Raw genomic sequence first — 14,341 nt, 5'->3', positions numbered from 1 at the left:
AAAACAAGAATCTACAACCACAAATATTTTACCAGCAAGGTTTTCGATTAAAATGGAAGGTGAAACAAAGAGCTTCACAGACAGGAAAAAGCTTAAGGAATTCATCACCAACAAGCCAGCATTAGAAGAAATGTGAAAGGGTCTTCTGTAAAAAGAGAAGGGGTACAAAAGGAAATAGAAATAACAAATATGAATAATAAAAACACAGTAACTGTGTACATATCAGTAACCACTTTTAATGTAAATGGATTAAATGCTCCAATAAAAAGACATAGGGTAAATGAATGGATAAGAAAACTAGACCCATGCATATGCTATCTGCAAGAGACCCACTTCATATCAAATGACACTCAAAGACTAAAAGTAAGGGAATGGGAAAAGATATTTCATGCAAATGGAAAATGAGAAAAAAAAAAGCCAGGATAGCAATACTTATATCACAGAAAATAGACTTTAAAACAAAGGATATAAAATGCTAAAAGAAATAATTATGTATATATAGTATAAAAATAAACAAACTGACATTAAACAAATAAAAATATATAAAACAAAAATGAGCATTATATAACGATAAAGGGATCGATAAATCAAGAGGACATAACACTAGTAAACACATACACATCCATAAAGCAATTATTGACTGACATAAAAGGAGAGACCAATAGCAATACACTCATAGTAGGAGATTTTAACAAACCATTGACATTAATAAAAATATCTTCCAGGCAAAGAATCAACAAGAAAACAATGGGCCTAAAAGACACACTAGAACAGATAAATTTCATAGATATTTTCAGAGCATTTTACCCCAAAGCAGCAAAATATACATTTTTCTCAAGTGTACATGGAACATTATCCCAGATAGACCACATGTTAGTACACAAATCAAGTCTCAATACATTTAAGAATATTGAAATCATATCGACCATTTTCTCTGACCATAATGGTATGAAACTAGATATCAACTACAAGAAAAAAAATGGAAAATACACAATTACATAGAGGCCAAATAACATGCTACTAAACAATTAATGGGTTATTAATGAGATCAAGGAAGAAACCAAAAGATACCTAGAGACAAATGAAAACAAAACCACAATGACTCGAAATCTATGGGACACAGCAAAAGCAGTCCTAACAGGGAAATTCATACAATACAGGCCTACCTCAAGAAACAAGATCAGAGCGGAAATAAATGAAATAGACTCTAGTAAAACAGTACAAAAGATTAATGAAACCAAGAGCTGATTCTTTGAAAGGATAAACAAAATTGACAGACCCTTAGACAGACACATCATGGAATAAAGAGAGAGGACTCAAATAAATAAAATCAGAAATGAAAGAGGACAATAAACACAGACTCCACAGAAATACAATGGATCATAAGAAAATGCTATGAGCAATTATATGCCAACAAATTGGACAATCTGGAAGAAATGGACACATTCCTAGAAACAATCTCCCAAGACCGAGTCAAGAAGAAACAGAAAATCTGAACTGATTACCACCAATGAAATAGAATCAGTAATCAAAATCCTCCCAAAAAAAGTCCAGGACCAGATGGCTTCATAGGTGAATTTTACCAAATATTCAAAGAAGAATTATCACCTATTCTTCTCAAACTATTCCAAAAAATTCAAGAACAGGGAAGACTCCCTAACTCCTTTATGGGGCCACCATTACCTTGATTCCAAAACAGGCAAAGACATTACAAAAAAAAGAAAACTATAGGCTGATATCTCTTATGAACATTGATGCAAAAATCTTCAACAAAATATTAGCAAACTGAATTCAGCAATACAGTAAAAAATTATCATATGCTGTGATCTTGTTGGATTTATTCCTGGGATGCAAGTTTGGTACAAGATCCACAAAGCAATTAATATGATACACCACATTAACAAATTGAAAGATAAAAACCATATGAACATATCAATAGATGCAGAAAAAGAGTTCAACAAAATCCAGCATCTATTTATGATAAAAACTCTCAGCAAAATGAAAATAAAGGGAACATACTTCAACATAAGAAAGGCATGTATAACAAACCTACAGCTAATATCATAATGGGGAAAGGCTAAAAACATTTTCCTTAAGATCAGGAGCAAGACAAGGATGCCCACTTTCATCACTCCTCTTCGATATTGTATTGGAAGCCTTAGCCACAACAATGAGACAAGAAAGAGAAATAAAAGGCATCCAATTTGGAAAGGAAGAAATAAAACTCTCATTATTTGCAGATGACATGATATTATATATAGAGAACGCTAAAGATCCCACCAAAAAACTGTTAGAACTGATCAATGAATTTGGGAAAGTAGCAGGTTACAAAATAAATATTCAGAAGTCAGTGGCATTTTTATACGCCAATGATAAACTTTCAGAAAGAGAAATTAAGAAAACAATCCCATTTACAATTGCACTGAAAATTATCAGATACCAGGGAATCAAATTAACCAAGGAGGTAAAAGACCTGTTTTCAGAAAATTATGTCATTGAAAAAAGAAATTGAAAAAGATATAAATAAATGGAAGCATATACCGTGTTTATGGGTAGGAAGAATCAACATTGTTAAAATGGCCATTCTACCCAAAGTAACCTATGGATTCAATGCGATTCCTATCAAAATACCAATAGCATTTTTTCAGAAAGCTGGAACAAATAATCCTAAAATTTATATAGAGCCATAAAAAAAACCTGAATAGCCACAGAAATCTTGAGAAAGAAGAACAAAGATGGAGGTATCACACTACCTGATATCAAACTATACTACAAGACAACCATAATCAAAACAGCATGGTACCGGCATAAATACAAACACATTGATCAATGCAGCAGAATAGAGAGCCCAGAAGTAAATAAACGCATATATACTCACTTAATATATAACAAAGGAGGTAAGAATGTATAATGGTGTAAAGACAGTCTCTTTAATAAATGGTGTTGGGAAAATTGGACAAATACATGCAATAAAAAAAGAAGCTTGACCACCTTCTTATACCATATACAAGAATAGATTCAAAATAGATTAAAGACTTAAATGTAAGACTCCAAAACCATAAAATGTCTAAAAGAAAACATAGGCAGTAAACTTTCTTATATTACTAACATGAATTTCTGTTTGAATATATCTTCCTGGGCCAGGAAAACAAAAGACCTGTCAGAATGGCTATCATCAATAAATCAAAAAAAAAAAAACAAGTGTTGGCAAGTATGCAGAGAAAATAGAACCCTCATACATTGTTGGTAGGATTGCAATTGGTATAGCCACAATGGAATACAGTACGGAGGTTTCTCAAAAATTAAAAATGGGTCTACCTTTTGATCCAGCAATTGCACTTCTGGGTATTTATCCAAAAAAAAAGTAGAACAATAATTTGTAAAGATCTATGCACCCCAATATTCATGGCAGTACAATTTACAATAGCCAAGAGGTGGAAACAACCTAAATGCCCATCAACGGATGACTGGATAAAGAAGTTATTGTTTATATATACAATGGAATATTACTCAGCCATTAAAAATAATGAAATCCTACCATTTGCAATGACATGGATGGACTTAAAGGTTATGCTGAGTGAAATATAAGTCAGGCAGAGGAAAATAAAGACCATATGATTTCACTTATATGCAGAATCTAAGGAACAAAAAGAACAAACTAATCAAAAACAGACTCACAAATATAGTGGGCAATTTGGCGATGGACAGAGGGGAGAGGGGTTGGGGGTTGGGAGAATGAGGTGAAAGGTTAAAGAAGTACAAATTAGTAGTTGATAGATGGTCACGGGTATGGGGAGCACGGCATAGGGAATACAATTAGCATTAATATATTAACTAGGTAGAGAGCCAGGGGAGGGAAGGAGCAATTGTGGTGATCATTTTCTGAACTATGTAGATGTCTAACCAATGTACCGTATACTTGAAACTAATTAAAATAAATAACATTTTTTTAAAAAGGCAAAACGCCCCCAAAGTGATGTGGGAGAAAGTAAAATGAAAGCCTGTTATGCCAACATAAGAACTCCATGATATCTTGCTAAGAGAGAAAAGCATAGTAAGAACAATTTATGTAGAAATTTCAAACCCACAAAACTATGTATTTCTACAGATATATATATATATATATATATACACACACACACATATATATACACATATATATATATAATTGCATAAGGAAAAGGTACTTGAAGAGAATACACTAGAGAACAATAGTTACCATCTGGGAGAGGGGTGCCCCAGGGGCCCTTTCACAATATCTGTATTTTTTATTCTTTTTCTTAGAATATGTTGTTCTGGGAAAAAGCTGGAAGATGGTCCAAATTTTTTGAAATCTGGTGAAGCTGCCATCATTTATATGGTTTCTGTCAAGCTCATGTGTGTTGAGGGCTTCTCTGACTACCCTCTGGGCTGTTTTGCTGTTCATGACATGGGACAGATAGTTGCTGTGGTTGTCATCAAAGCAGTGGAGAAAAAGACAGCTGGAGCTAGCAAGGTTATCAAGTTTGCCCAGAAAGCTCAGAAGGCTAAATGAATAGTATCACCAATACCTGCCACCCCAGTCTTAATCAGTGGTAGAAGAATGTCTCAATTGGCCATTTAAGTTTAATGGTAAAAGACTGGTTAATGATTACAACGCATTGTAAAACCTTCAGAAGGAAAGGAGAATGTTTTCTGGACCATTTGGTTTTGTGGGTGTGTAGTAGTTTTAAGTTATTAGTTTTTAAAATCAGTACTTTTTAATGGAAACAGCTTGACCAAAAATCTGTTACAGAATTTTGAGACCCCATTAAAGCAAAGTTTAATGAGAGAAAAAGAACACTAAATTCAACAGTAAAAAAAAAATCTTACTTGAAAATTGGCAAAAGATTTAATGGACACTTGACCAAAGTAGATGATATGGATCTAAAAACATATGAAAGGGTGTTCAACATCACTAGTCACTAGTGAAATGCAAATTAAAATCATAAGGAGATATCACTACACATCTATTAGAATGGCTAACATGAAAAATATTGACAATACTAAGTGCTGACCAGCGTATGATGCGATTGGGACTCTCATACATTTCTGGCGGGAAATGAAAACTGGTAGAGCTACTCTGAAAACTGGTAGAGTTAGTCTGGCATTTCTTACCATGGGACCCAACAATTGCACTCCTGGGTATTTATCTTAGAGAATTGTAAACTTACGCTCACAAAAAGAAAACCTGCACATGAATATTTATAGGAACTTTATGTGTCATAGCCCAAAACTGGAAACAATTCAAAGTCCTCCAATAGGTGAAATGATTAAACAAATTGTAATACATCCATACAATGAATTACTACTCAGCAATAAAAAGAAGCAAATCACTGATGCAGGAAACAACAGGGATGGATCTCCAGGAACTTATGCTGAGTGAAGGTTAATCTCAAAAGTTTACATCCTTTGTGATTCCATTCATATAACATTCTCAAAATGACAAAATGATAGAGGTGGAGAACAGCTAACAACAGATAGGGCAGGAAAGAGAGTGCGTAATTATAAAGTGGCAGCACAGGGAGTTCCTTTGTTGTGACAGAACACTTCCGTCTCTTGATCATGGAGAGAGTTATATCCATCTGAAAATGTGATAAAATGTAATAGAATTATACACAAAGACATAGCAAAAAAAATGAATAATGCAAAAACTGGTAAAATCTGAATAAGAGCTGTAGTCTAGATAAGAATATTGAGCCAATTCATTTTTTAGTTTTGATATGCACTTTAATTATGTAAAATATTGCCATTAGGAGAAGCTGGGTAAGAAGACACAGAACCACTCTGTGCTTATTTTGCAACTTCTTGTGAATCCATAACAATCAGGAAATTATAAGTTTTTAAAAAGAAAAAAACCTAGAGTTGGCTAGTTAAAGCTACCCCCTAATGTTCTAACACTCACATGGTCCTTGTTTGCTAAAGACTATTTGCGCAAGGATGACTTCCAAGATATAAACCTTGTCACCAGTATCCAAACAGAGGAACTACCAGACTTAAGAAGTGGAACACTGAATGTTTGGACAAATTCTTTCCCCTAAAACAAAGGTTTTTAACCTGGAGTCCATGGACCAGGCTTTTCAAGTCTGTCAGTGTTCTCTTTGATATTTTAGAATGGTGTTTTTATGTTTGTTTAGAAGCTATACACATATATGACAAAATATTTGTAAAGCATTTATAGTTATAATTTAAAAATAAAAGCTCACCAGTTCCAGGACTCAAGTATTTCTATCCAAATATAATTTTACTTTTGACAGTTTTTGTGTATTCTTCCAGGGGGAGAAAAAAAGATACAAATGATAGCATACTATACTTACAGTTCCTTGCTTTTTACACTTAACAATACCTCATTGATCTTTCACATAAGCACTGCAGCTCTATCCTTTGCTTTTAAATAGCTGCTTAATGTTCTTACTATTAATAGATAAACCACAGTTTATTTAATCAAGCTTTAATGATGGACGCTTAGTTTTTTGCCATTTTAAAAAATTCTGCAGCAAACATCCTTATGTAGTATGTTATGACATACTTATTTACCATATAATTGTATGGTAAATTCCTAGCAGTGCTATTCTTAGGTCAAGGATACATGCATGGTCAATGCCGATGCACACTGAAAAACTGCCTTTAAAGAACCTGTAATAACCTTCTGCCAACAGTGGAAAATACTACCTATTTCTCCTTATACTTGCCAACAATGAGTATTGTCAAATTTCAAAATTTTTTGGCCATTCTGATAGATAACAAATGGCATCACCTGTTTATTTCTGGAGACAACTTACTTGATTATGATTCTTCTGCAGTCTCTAAATTTTCTTTTTTCCATTGTCACTTATTTTTAAATAAATAATTGTATTTCTTTTTATTACACAAGTAATAAATAGCATTAATTGTAAAAAGAAACATGAAACAATACAGAAGTATAGTGAGTAAAAAAGGGAAAGGCCCTCTTCTCCTACCCAACTCTATCATCCCCACTTCCCTTCTCAGAGCTGCAGAGACAATGCTGTGAGCCCATGAGTTTCACTTTGCTAAATACAAATGCATCAGTTACTCATTCTGATTCCTCTATTTGGGACTGGAATGCTTGTGACAGGGGCACTGCTGATGTTCAGCTTTAGAATATTCATGAAGAAAGGGTTTGCTGAGCACCTCAATGGTAATAAAGACCACAGAGAAAATTGCTAAACAATGTATGTGGGGAAAATGGCTAAACAATTTATGTGAACAAAATGGCTTTAAAGTCCTTTAAAGTCCTTTCCCTGCAACAAACATGCAAATGATAAATGATGTGTTTATTAAATCTAAATCCAGATGCACTTCAAGGAACCAAAGCTTAGTTAATTTATGTCCTATATGTTTTGAAAGCATTGAGATGGCATTTAAATGGAGGAGAGAGGAAATCAGTAAGACAAAGGCAGAGTTTACATGTCTAGAGACAGACTAGACATGAGATAAATTATTTGAGCTTTTGTTTCTTCAAATCGAATGGTAATAATTATAAAATATCTAGCTCATATAGCTATTGTAATCAATAATAATCTATGTAAAGTGCTTAGAACAGAGTTAGGCATAGAGTAAGTACTCAATAAATGATAGCTACTCTTAGCTATTCCTAAAAGCTCTCCTTGGAAGAGGGAAAGTATTGTGAATGAGAAGCACAGAATAATCAAAGCTTGGATTCTAGAACACGGATGATGTGCTTAGAAGTACAGTGATAAGATCTGACTAGAAGTAGAAAATTTGTATAGTAGATGGAGAAGGAATGATTGCAGGAAAATGGAGATATTTTAGGCAAAATCATTGTGAAGAGTGGGCAAAACAGTTTGGGATGGGGAAATCAGGGGAAGGGGGTATGGTAGGAGGCAGTGGCAGCACAGGAGAGAGGTAAAGGATATGCTATCACAGGAGGGCCCATATGGCAAAAACATTGTACACTAAAATAAATGGACAAAGAAATATGGTATATACATACAACAGAATACTATTCAGCCTTAATAAAATAAAGAAATTCTGTAATATGAAAACAACAGGGATAAATCTTGAGGACATTATACTAAATGAAATTAGCTAGACACAGAAAGACAAATGCTACATGATTCCAACTATGTGAGGCCTCTAAAATAGTCAAATTCATAGAATCAAAGAGCAGAATAGTGGTTGTCAGGGGCTGGGGGTGGGATAAATGGATAGTTACTAATCAATGGGCTTAAAGTTTTAGTTAAGTAAAATTAATGAGTTCTAGAGATCTGCTGTACAATATTGTACTTACAGTCAACAATAATGTATTGTATACTTATGAATTTTTTAAAAAGGTAGACATGTTAATTGTTATTACTACAATAAATTAAAAGAATAAAAATTAAAACTAAAAGAATCCCCATGGCTTGATGCCTGACTATTTAAGGTACAAAGACAGAATGGAGAAAACTATACTTATTTGTTGAATGGATAGAGTTAGTTGGGGTGAAGGGGATGGTTTTACTCTAGGTGGAGATCTGAGACTAGAAGTCTGCTCCCTACATATTGAGAATGTATGAGGTGACTGCAAAAGACTACAATTAGTGAGGTTTGCCTAGAGTTAAAACCAATAAGACCAAAGTCTTTGGGTCTCATTTCTGGAATTTCTGGCATCTAAACAGTTCTGATTCAAAATGGCTAACAACTATTACACATACCAGAGATGTTAATTTAGGAACACTCACTAACCTCCTCAAACATCGTTTTTCACCTACAGATTTCATCACCATGCCAAAACCTCCATCCCATGCCTGTTGGACCAGGAGTTTGCTACATCAAGAAGGCTGCTGTAGTGGCCTGACTCCAAATGGCTCCCATTTCAACCTGTGGCTTCTCTGATCTCAGACTGGTTATAGTTCAGAGATCTAGACCCTTGTAACTCAGAGAGAGGTCCAAGGACCAGAAGCACTGGTATTACCTGGGAGCTTATTAGAACTTTAGAATTTCAGGCTCTACCCCAGACCCACTGAATCGAAATCTGCATTTTAACAAGGCCCCCACATTAAAGTTTGAGAAACACTGACCTAGAGCATAGTTTTAGAGAGTCAGATAGTTTTAGAATTATTTGGATGGGGTGAGAAAAATTACTTTAAATGTAAATGTAAAATAATGGTATGATGAGTCCCAATTTCAGAAATTAGAAAAATAACATATCATGGAATTGAGGAAACATGATAATTTCCTATTTAATAAATATATCTATTACTTTTGTAACCCAGGTAGATGATGATAATGGTTAACATTAACTTTCATTGAGCACTTAATTTCAGGTACTATTCCAAGTGCTTTCCAGATAAGATCTCATTTAACCTTCAAAATGATCTTAAGCTTCACAACAAACCTATGAGAAAGATACTATTATCATCCCCATTTAACAGATGAGGAAACTGAGGCACAAGGTGTTTAATTGACTTGCCTGATTCACATTGCTATTATTAGAGCCAAGTTTTCAATCTAGTATGTCTGACCCCAGAGACCACAGGCTTAAATTTCATATGTCAATTGACAAATTTTCCCTATTCTAGATGTGGGAAGGTCAATGTTCTTGCCAAGATATCCATATTCTCAATGTCACTTGGTCACTTTGGACTTGAAGAACTCACCATACCTGAACTACTCTGTATCACACTTACATCTTACCTCTTTTGGATGATTTTTTCTCTTTTCTATGAAGAAGCCCTTACATGAGATTCAGTCTCTTTTCCTTAATTTCCACTGAAATCACTCATAAAAGACTTTTATTTATTGCTTAGAGCAATGAAGGGGAATTGATACCATAATAATACAAAAAAAATACCCTTAACTCTGAATATTTGATGACCTTGTCCTTAAAGTCCTTTGTCCACTTCCCTAATAGAAAATTTTCACTGTCTTTCTACCATCTTGCCCAACTCCCTAAGACTTCAATTTTCACATCACAGGATGCTTATTCAAGATATTTTCCTTAAAAAAAATGCCTGTCCCTCCCTAAGGGGAGTTCTAGTCTCAGCTCTGAAAATTACAAATATTTACCACTCTACATACAGATTTTTCATTTGTTTTGTTTTTCATAAAATGGAATTATATTGTACTTAATTTTCTGAAAATTGCTTCTTTCAGTTAGTTATATTTATGACTATCCTTATATACCAACCCGTACCAATCTACCTTATTCTTTTTAGGATATAGAGCCATTGTATAGCTGTACCATAATTCATTAATCATTCTTATACTGATGATATTAAGGTTATATCTATTTTTCCATGGTGCAAATAATGCTGAAATGAATATCTTCTTACATAAATCTTTGCACAATTGTTTCTGTAGAAATGTCTCCCAGAAGAAGAATACCTGGGACAAAGGGTAGGTGTACTTACGATTTGGAAAGATCATGCCTAACTGAACTCTATAAAGGTTTTATCAATTTACATTTCAACCTAGAGTACCTGGGGTGTCCTTTTCCCTGTACTCTTTCTAACCCTAGACATCAGCCTTTTTAAAATCTTAATTTATATTTCTTTGGTTATGTGTGAGATCGAACAACTTTTTATGTGTTTATTTGCCATTTGCGTTGTTTCTATGAATTGCTTGTGTTTATTTTTTGCTCACCCACTACACTCTTGCTATTTGTGTTTTGAACTGCACCCACCTTCAGTTCCCTCCAGATATCTCAGGCTCAAAATCATGCTCAAATTATACTTCCATCACTTGAGGCTTCAATCTCATTATTTTTTGAAATGTCCTATTTTATTTAATATATTTCTGTCATCCTTACTATGAAATGCAAGCTGCTTTTTAAAAATCATTCTTTTTAAAAAGTCATTCTTTCAAAGACTATTGAATGATGTGGAAAATACAGTGGACTGTTAATGAAACCATTCCTCAAAGAAGCTTGGAGAACTACAGTCCTACTTTTGTAAAACCCATGAATGTTTTGCTGAAGTTGAAATCACAGCTGGAAAATAATTTGATGCCTCCCTTTTGGCATCTATTATCATATCATTATTAGCCTTGGGCTTTTCTTAGGAGCCCAGGGCCCATTTTCATTCCCTGGCTCCCTGGACACAAATTCTGGTGTATGGCTTTTGTTCTATTGCTGTGCTGCAGTAAAGGGATTGAGACTATGTCTTAAGGGAGTCACAGATTCTGGTTCACTCCTACCTGTTCCACAGAGCCATCATTTCCTATCATCTTCCCAGGAAAGTTGAAGGTAAAAATATAGTTATTGAGCAGTCACATGGCCTGAGGCAAGCCCATAGGGGCAAAACTCCTTTGGGTTTGGATTCAGGGTCTGAAACAGACTAGAGCTTGCTCAGAATACTCATGCAAGCATGAATGCACACATGCACATGCACATGCGTGTGTGCATGAGTGCACGCACACACACACACCCCACACGCACTATTGGTTTTGTTTCTCTGGAGAACCCTAACTGATACAGCAAGAAAATAAGAGTGGCCTCTTGCTAACGGCAAGCTAGGAACTGAGGTCTTCAGTCTGGCAGCCCACAAGGAATTGAATGCTACCAATAATCATGTGCACTTGGACATCAATTCTTCCCCAGTTGAGCCTCAGATGAGGGCCCTGTCTTGGCCAGCACCTTGATTGCAGCCTTACAGAGAACCCAGCTAAGTTGTGCCAAGACTCCTGACCCACATAAACTGTGAGATAATAAATGTGTATTATTTTAGGCTGCTAAGTTTGTGGTGATAGCGTTTTACACAGCAATATATAACTAATACAAGAAAGTATGAAAACATCTGACTATATAGCTGATCGTTATTTTTCCTTTCAAGGGCTCTCCTAGCTTCCACCATGTCAGCCCTGTATAGTGCTTCCTTAGGAGAAGTATCCTATGTAAATGTTGAAGCATTGTGGTATCATAGAAAGAGACTCAGGAGTCATAGAGACCTGGACTTAAATTCTACCTCCACCACTTCTTCCTATCTGTGTCACCTGGGGCAAGTCACTTCACCTTCACACCTGTATGACCTTCCCTTTCCTCATCTGACATAAAAGGGTTTAATAGCAGTATCTGTTTCTCAAGTTTGTTGTGGGGATTAAACAAAATAATAGATGAGAAGCATGGAGTCTAGTGCTTGAACGAGGGCGAGCACTTGATACGTGGACTTTTTTTAGCATTTTATTTTATTTTATTATTAGTTTCAAGTATACAGTACATTGGTTAGACATTTACATAGCTTATGAAATGATCCCCCTGATTACTCTATTACCCCTCTGGCTTTACACTAGCCATTACCTCACTGCTGACTGCATTCCCTATGCCGTTCTCCCCATCCACATGACCATCTATCAACTACTAATTTATACTTCTTTAACACTTCACCTCTTTCTCTCAGTCCCCAACCTCCCCTTCCCTCTAGTTGTCATCCTATATTTGCGAGTCTGTTTTCAATTTGTTTTTTTTTGTTCCTTAAATTCCACATATAAGTGAAATCAAATGGTATTTATCTTTCTCTGACTTATTTCACTGAGGATGATAACCTCTAGGTTCATCTATGTCATTGCAAATGGTAGGATTTCATTTTTTATGGCTGCATAATATTCCATTGTATACAGGAACCATAACTTCTTTATCCAATTGTTGATGGACATTTAGGTTGCTTGATATCTTGGCTATTTTAAATGCCATTGCCATGAACATAGATCTTTACAAGTTACTGTTTTAGTTTCCTTTGGATAAATACCCAGAAGTACAGTTGCTGGGTCAACAGGTAGACCCATTTTTAATATTTTGAGGACCCTCCAGACTGTTTTACATAGTGGTGACACCAGTCTGCCATCCCACCAAAAGTGTATGAGGGTTCCCTTTTCTCCACATCCTTGTCAACACTTGTTTTTTGATACATTGATGATAGCCATTCTGACAGATGTGAGACGATATCTCATTGTGATTTTAATTTGTACTTCTCTGACGATTAGTGATATTAAACATCTTTTCATATGTCTATTGGTCATCTGTATGTCCTCTTTGGAGAAATATCGATTCAGGTCTTCTGCCCGTTTTTTAATTGGATTGTTTATTTTTTGTTGTTGAATTGTATGAATTCTTTATATATTTCAGATATTAACCCCTTATCAGATGTATCGTAAGCAAATATCTTCCCTCATTCAGTAGGTTGTCTTTTTGTTTTGTTGATGGTTTCCTTTATTGTGAAAAAAAAAACTTTTTAGTTTGATGTAGTCCCATTTGTTTATTTTTTCTTTTGTTTTCCTTGCCTGAGGAAATATATCTGAAAAGAAATTACCAGTAGCTATGTCAGAGAGTTTATTGCCTATGCTTTCTTCTAGGAGTTTTATGATTTGGGGTCTTACATTTAAGTCTTTAATCTATTTCAAGTCCATTCTTGTATATGGTGTAAGAACATGGTCCAGTTTAATTTTTTTGCATGTATCTGTCTTGTTTTCCCAACACCATTTATTGAAGAGACTGCATTTACCTCATTGCAGATTCTTTGTCATATATTAAATGAGTGTATAGATGTGTATTTATTTCTGGGCTCTCTATTCTGTTCCATTGATTAATGTATCTGTTTTTATGACATTATCATGCTGTTTTCATTACTGTAGCCTTGTAGTATAGTTTGATATCAGATAGTGTAATCCTCCCAACATTGTTCTTCCTTCTCAAGATTGTCATGGCTATTCGGGATCTTTTATGGTTTCATATAAATTTTAGAATTATTTGTTCTCATTCTCTGAAAAATGCCACTGGTATTTTGATAGGGATTGCATTGAATCTATAGATCGCTTTGGGTAGAATGGCCATTTTAATGATGTTGATTCTTCCTACGCATGAACATGGTATATGCTTCCATTTATTTGTATCTTCTTCAATTTATTTTTTCAATGACATAATTTTCCAAGAACAGGTCTTTTACCTCCTTATGAATTTGATTCCTAGGTATTTTATTATTTTCGATGCAGTAGTAAATGGGATTCTTTTCTTAATTTCTCTTTGTGAAAGTTCATCATTGGTGTATAAAAATGCAACTGACTTCTGAATATTAATTTTGTACCCTGCTATTTTCCTGAATTCATTGATCAGTTCCAAAAGTTTTTTTTTTGCGTGTATGTGGCATCTTTAGGCCTCTGTATATATAGTATGATGTCATCTACAAATAGTGACAGTAACTTCTTCCTCTCCAATTTGGATACCTGTTTGTTAGGTCCAGGAGGGCCCTATCACTACCCACCCCCCTCCGCCGTACAAAAGGTAAGAACCAGACTCCTCCCTTACCTTTTGTGTGGGATCAGGACCTTGCATTTGGGTTGGCAACACTACATGCTCACTTCCCGTTTC

The sequence above is a fragment of the Rousettus aegyptiacus genome, unplaced genomic scaffold (genome assembly GCF_014176215.1).
Source record: "Rousettus aegyptiacus isolate mRouAeg1 unplaced genomic scaffold, mRouAeg1.p scaffold_m13_p_9, whole genome shotgun sequence".
Taxonomy (NCBI): domain Eukaryota; kingdom Metazoa; phylum Chordata; class Mammalia; order Chiroptera; family Pteropodidae; genus Rousettus; species Rousettus aegyptiacus.
Note: the sequence above shows the minus strand (reverse complement) of the source record.